Here is a 6,414-nt window from a genome sequence, read left to right on the forward strand (position 1 = left end):
AGATTAACTTTATCTCAACAATTTTGATTGTGAGTCTCGCTTTCCTAAGACCTTCCAATTACTCTCCACTGTCCACTCCATAAAAAGCTTAATCTATGGAAAAACTGAATTCAACATTCACCATATATGACTTCTGCTGTACAGTACCTTGTCCTCTGCCTTTACCTATTTTAACCCCCAAAAGTCCTCCATTTTTTTCAAAGTCCGGAGAAATGCTCATCCTCTTCTTGAGGATCTCTTTGGCCTTTCTATTTAAAATTATTCCTTCCATTATCTAGGGTTCCTGTTTTTTTTTTTTAATCACATTTGTGGGTTTTACCTCTATACTATCTTGAAATAGGGCCATTTATTGTGTCTTCTGCTACTAGAGACCAACTTTTAGTAAGAAAGACAATATTTTTACTTTTATATTCTCCCATTGCAGCTTAATAAATACTTTGCATATAGCAAGTGATCAAAAAATACTTGAAGAAAAAATAACATCTCTTCCTCTTTACTGTTATTAATATTTAATGTAGTGAAGGACCATGACTGTATTTCCTAACTGCCTTGCTATCTCTCCTTATGAGTTGCTGGATGTGGGTGTATGTGTCTGAGCAACACAAGGGGAACAGGTTAGTTTCTCCTGGTAAATCAATAGCTACAACTTCTTTCATGACTGTTTTGAAAGAAATGGGCATGATTCTGACTTGGGTAGGAAATCTAAGAGGAAACACTGCATTCTAAAATCCTATAATGTTAGAACTGAAGACCTCATCTGAACCAAGGATCTCATCTCACACAGCAACTAACAATGGGGAATACTGCCCTTTTAGAAGCTGGGAAATCTTTTTGCTCATATCTTTTCAATCGATCAAAACTGAGGCAAATAATAATCAAGAGAAAAATGTCATTAAGCTCAGGGACTTTAGGCTTTTAAGGTTTTGTAAAGACCTCAGGAAGCAGCAACCAGAGTAGAGCTGAAGGGAACATCTTCACTCAATTCTGGACCACACTCACCTTTAAGTCACCATGACTCAGGTGCACTCAGAGTTCCCGTATCATCATTGTGTCTAAACATGTAATTCTTGGGACGCCTGGGTGGCTCAGTGGTTGAGCATCTGCCATCGGCTCAGGGCCTGATCCCAGAGTCCTGGGATTGAGTCCCACATCAGGCTCCCAGCAGGAAGCCTGCTTCCCCCTCTGCCCATGTCTCTGCCCCTCTCTCTCTGTGTGTCTCTTATGAATAAGTAAATACATAATCTTTTTTTAAAAAGGAGGTAATTCTTTTGTTGCAAGATGATACAAGTGAATTCAAAGATTCTTAATATTTTTTCACTTCTTAAAACATCTCAAATAACATAAGAGAAACTGTAATATTTCACAAATTCCCCCAAACTTCATCTTCTCATAAGTAGAGAACTTATGAGACTTTTTTGTGTTGTACTTGTTTTAAGAATCATGTTTTACATTAAATAAAAGTACAAGCTGCCTTTTGGAAGTGAGAACATTCCATACCCCCACCAGAAACCTGTATGCTTCATTGTTGATAGGAAGCGGAACTCTGCCAAACAGTGAACTAATGAATTAGAATTTGGCAGCTCTCCATGCCTGATACAATTTAGCTCAAATTTATGAAATCTACTGCTTCCAGAAATCCACTTGTGCCTAAGGCCTCTCTGTACCTTTCAGAGTAAAAAAAGCATGACATTGCTAGATTTCTGATTTTACCTCATTGATGAAGAAAGAATTATGAACAACATATGTTTTCTAACCTAAATCTCTGAGCATTTCTTCAGTTTTGCAACAGCAACAGTAAATCAGTTGAAATCAGCATCTCTTTGGGTAGATAAGAGAATATTTCTAAATCTCTGATTAAATCCCCTTAGACCTGACAGGCTTAAGAAAATGTCTGCTGCCTCAAAATGATTGATGCCCTTTTGGAAAGGAAGGAATATTAGTTTTGTTCAACGGCATATTGTTTTGTCTTTATACTCTTAAAAAAAAAAAAAAACAGAACCTTCTTTTTCCCCAGTAAGATGAAAAACATAAAGCCTATCAATACAAAAAAAAAAAAAAAGAATCATCGTTAATGCTACTTTTAAACCCACTTTACTTGGGGAAACCTCCTTCAAAATTATGCTCAAGAAATAAGAATGAGGAGGATGAGAGTTTTACATTTTATTTTTTTATTACATTTTTAAATTTAAATTACATTTTAAATACCTAGGAAGAATACATCTAAGATGCTAATTAGAGGAACTGAGGCTTAGATCTCAGTGCAGCAGGGCCTTCTAGCAAAGAGACCATTCTGTCTTCCTGTTGAAGTGGATGAGGTTAGCTATTACCTGGGCCCCAAACTTTGTGCAGCATTCCAGATACTTCCCTACCTAACCCTAATCAGTGCAACCAAGACCTGTCCTGTGCCTCTTTCTGATCTCAGGGCTTGATGGCCATGCTGCCCTCTCCCCTTTTCCTGTGTACCCAGGACACACAGGTACCTATGACTCAGGCCAAGCTCTTCTTTCTAATCTTCTTCTCTAACAGAGCTAGTTGTCGTTTCCACAATATATTTTTTAGAAATTTTTTACAGCACTTCTCTCAACATACTTAGCTTGTTTAAACATACTTTCTGTTTGTAAAACTAGGAGCTATTTGAGCTTCTTTCACCTATTGAAGTTGTGGCATTTTCATCCTTGTGTACTTTGAAATGCCTTACACATTTAGGGTATTCCATAGATGGTGATGAAGGTCTACAACTAAAAAAAAAAAAAAAAAAAAGAAAGAAAAAAAACACCTTTAATATCTACCCTTTTGCTTAGAAGAGGTTTCTTCTTCTATGACACTTTTATCTACAGTTACTGGAGATTTACCATTTGCTGAAAAAATACATTTACAGTATAATAGGCACTGATGAAAAATTTAGTTCACCCTGAAATAACTAAATTGCCAAAGGAAATCATTTTGTATGAATGACAAAAGCAATAGCAGTCTCATTTGGCCTTGTTGTGACCTTAGAATTAAAGACACACAATGAACACACACATATACTTTGGCGTCTTGCTCAAGGCATATATTGTTTTATACAACTAATTTCAAAAGAATTGGTGCATTGAATTGAAACAAATGTAGAGAATAAAAATAAACAGAAACTAAAATGACAAAAAGTTCTCTTCATATAAAATGTAAAAAGTAAGTGTATAAAATAATCCACTGCCCGTTTAGAATATGTGAGAGATACTATCTTGTTTTGGACACTTCTGCTATATTAAGAAATGTTATCCTATAATGATTTCTTTATGCCTAATTTTCACTGCATTCTCTTAATGTATATCTTTTGTCAAAGGGATTTTGCTTTCTATACATATGATTTTCAATTTTGTATTTTGGCATCCCTTCCCAGCTTATCAGATATTTCACAGTTTCTCTTTAACTCGCCCTTTAAAACTCATCTCAGTTATTTTTCAGAAGCAAACTAAAACTGTCTGGACCTGAATGCAATAGGCTGGCAGGCCCAAGTAATTCCAGCATCATTTCTAAATCTTTAAAAAGTTTTTCAGAGACAGTTCAATGCTTCAGGCTTTTGTAATATTTTAAAATCTGTTATAAGGCTTTGGTTAAGTGATTATTTGATATTACCGTATCAGAGGCTAGAGTGTGACAGAAGCATGGGAAGATTCCCAAATGGGAAAGAAGGAGGTGTAAAACCATAATTTATTTATGTTGAAATTGGATTATCTTAGTAGTAATTACCAAATATATGGAAAGCAAATATTCTTGTATTTTTTATAACAATGGAACATATGCTAGATGCATGATGTGTTCCATTAGGTGATTTTATTTTTAAGCCATCTTCCCCTTACTTCCCAGGGGCAGTCCCCTTTTTCCTTCTGTATTTGCTGAGAAATTACTCACTGTTGACAGAAGCTATATACCCTAAAGGAAAGATCCAGAATACTAAAAACTGTACAAAGAGGAGTAAAACATTGGACCCACTCTGAAATAACCAACAAAAGGAAACTATTTTGTGGGAATAAAAAAAAAAAGAGGCAGTATCAAACTCATCTACCTTTAGGTGTCTGAATTTTATCAATAACTAAGAATCCAACTCAAATCCTAATATGACTGGCAAACATCACTGTTTCAGAGCTCTTGAGTTTGCTCTTCTTACTGCCTGGACATCCACTTCCCTGATTTTCATGTGGCTGGCCAATTTAATCCTTCAAGCCTCAACTCCAATACTACATCATTAAGGAGATCAGACTATATCATATATCCTTCCTCTCAATCTCTACACATTTCTTTGGAATATTTAACATTATCTGATGTTATTTTTTATTTCCTTCTTTGCTTGCTTTATAAAATGAATTGCTTGTCATTTATGTTATCCCCTGTATCCTTAGAGCCTACATTCATGCCTGACATATATAGAATATTAATTGATTGAAGAAATGCACTCCTGATTGGATATTAATAGATCTTAATTGCATCATACCTCTTTATATTTATCCTTGCCCTGAAACTGTGTGTGTAAATCACCTGAGCCATTTACCACTCTCTGAAGTTATGTAATTTAAAAAACTCCTCTATTAAATCTTTTTTTAAAGATTTCATGTATTTATTTTTTTTAAGATTTTATTTATTTATTAGAGACAGAGAGGCAGAGACACAGGCAGAGGGAGAAGCAGGCTCCATGCAGGGAGCCCAACGTGGGACTCAATCCCCTGTCTCCAGGATCATGCCCTGGGCTGAAGGTGGTGCTAAACCGCTAAGCCACCAGGGCTGACCCTCATGTATTTATTTGAAAGAGAAAGAGACAGAGAAAGCAGGAGAGAGAAAGCATGAACTGGGGGGTGCGGCAGAGGGAGAAGAAGCAGGCTCCCGATTGACTGAGCAGGGAGCCCAACATGGGGCTTGATCCTAACGTCCTGGGATCGTGACTGAGCCAAAGACAGATGTTTAGCCAATTGAGCCACCCAGGTGCGCCTAAGCTATACATTTCTTTTTAGCTGGATTTTCTTGTATTTGTTTCTGAAATATTCATTTCCAAAGACATAGATATACTAAGTGCTCAAATAATATAATTTAAATGAATGAATGTAAATTACATTAATAGCGAGTCTAAGAATGATTATTTCTACTTCACCCAGCATCTTTAAAGAATGTTCGGTTTGCTAAAAGTCTGATATGGCACCTATATGATGACAGCACCTCACCTACGTTGAACGTAAACTCTACTGACTCTCAAACCCATGTAAGATCATGTAAAAGGTGCTTATAATTCCAAATAATTTCTTTTATTGAATAGGAATTCAATAAGAAATAAAAATATGCCATGTGAGATAATGAAGTAGTACTATAGTTATGAATGTGGTCTGTTTTTCAGCGATAATATTTATTAAAGGTATTTCTCTGGTGATCACAGAAGGGCCCTTAGCAGAAGACAACCTTAAGAGTAGCACATAAACAGACCAGATTTTTCCTAAAGTTTCAAACTTGAGTTTGAAACCTTAATGGGCATCATTTCTTCATTGCCAGCAAAATTCTCTCAGTCTGGGCTCTGGCAGGGAAATCAGACAACTCTCACTGCAACCTGGGGGTTGACATTAATTAAAAACATAAAATCATAAAGCATCTGTGGTGGGTTTTGATGCCAAATGAGATGAAGTGATTTTAAAAGTAAACTTCTTACAAAGGTAACTGAATGTCAGAATCTTATGCTTTTCTCTAAAATGATGATAATTACCATGTCTTTCTGTAGTATATCATATACACACTCTTATAATTGGCATAATTGGTATCACTAGACTTTTTAATGTTCCTAAGAGACAAGTTACAAGGATAAGGGTATCAACATTTATTTTAGGCCCAAAGAAAGTAAATACGTCTGCTTCTTCATTTTGTTTCACATGGTTCAGCATTGCTCCCTTATCTGCAGTCTCACTTTGTGAGGTCTCAGTTACCTGCCATCCCCTCAGTCCAGAAGCAGATGATCCTCTTTCTGATGTATCCACAGAAGGTCAGTGGCAGCCTAACACTACATCACAAAGTCTGTGTTGTTCACCTCTCTTCATCTCATCTCACATCATCACAAGTAATGTGAGTCTAGTACAATAAGATATTTTGAAAGAGAGAGAGACCACATTCACACAGCTTTTATTACAGGAGATTGTTACAATTGTTCTATTGTATTATTATTGTTTTAATCTCTTACTGTGCTTAATTTATAAATTAAACTTTATCATAGGTAGGTACATAGAGGAAAAATATATTTAGAGAGTTGGGTACTATCGGTGGTTTCAGGCATCCACTGGGGGTCTTGGAACATGCCCTCCATGGATAAGAGGAGACTACTATATCAGCCAATAGAACAAAATGTCAATTCATTTCCATATATCCTGGGCTCAACTGTTTATGTAGCAAACAGAGAACAGG

The sequence above is a fragment of the Nyctereutes procyonoides genome, unplaced genomic scaffold (genome assembly GCF_905146905.1).
Source record: "Nyctereutes procyonoides isolate TBG_1078 unplaced genomic scaffold, NYPRO_anot_genome, whole genome shotgun sequence".
NCBI classification, from domain to species: Eukaryota; Metazoa; Chordata; class Mammalia; order Carnivora; family Canidae; genus Nyctereutes; species Nyctereutes procyonoides.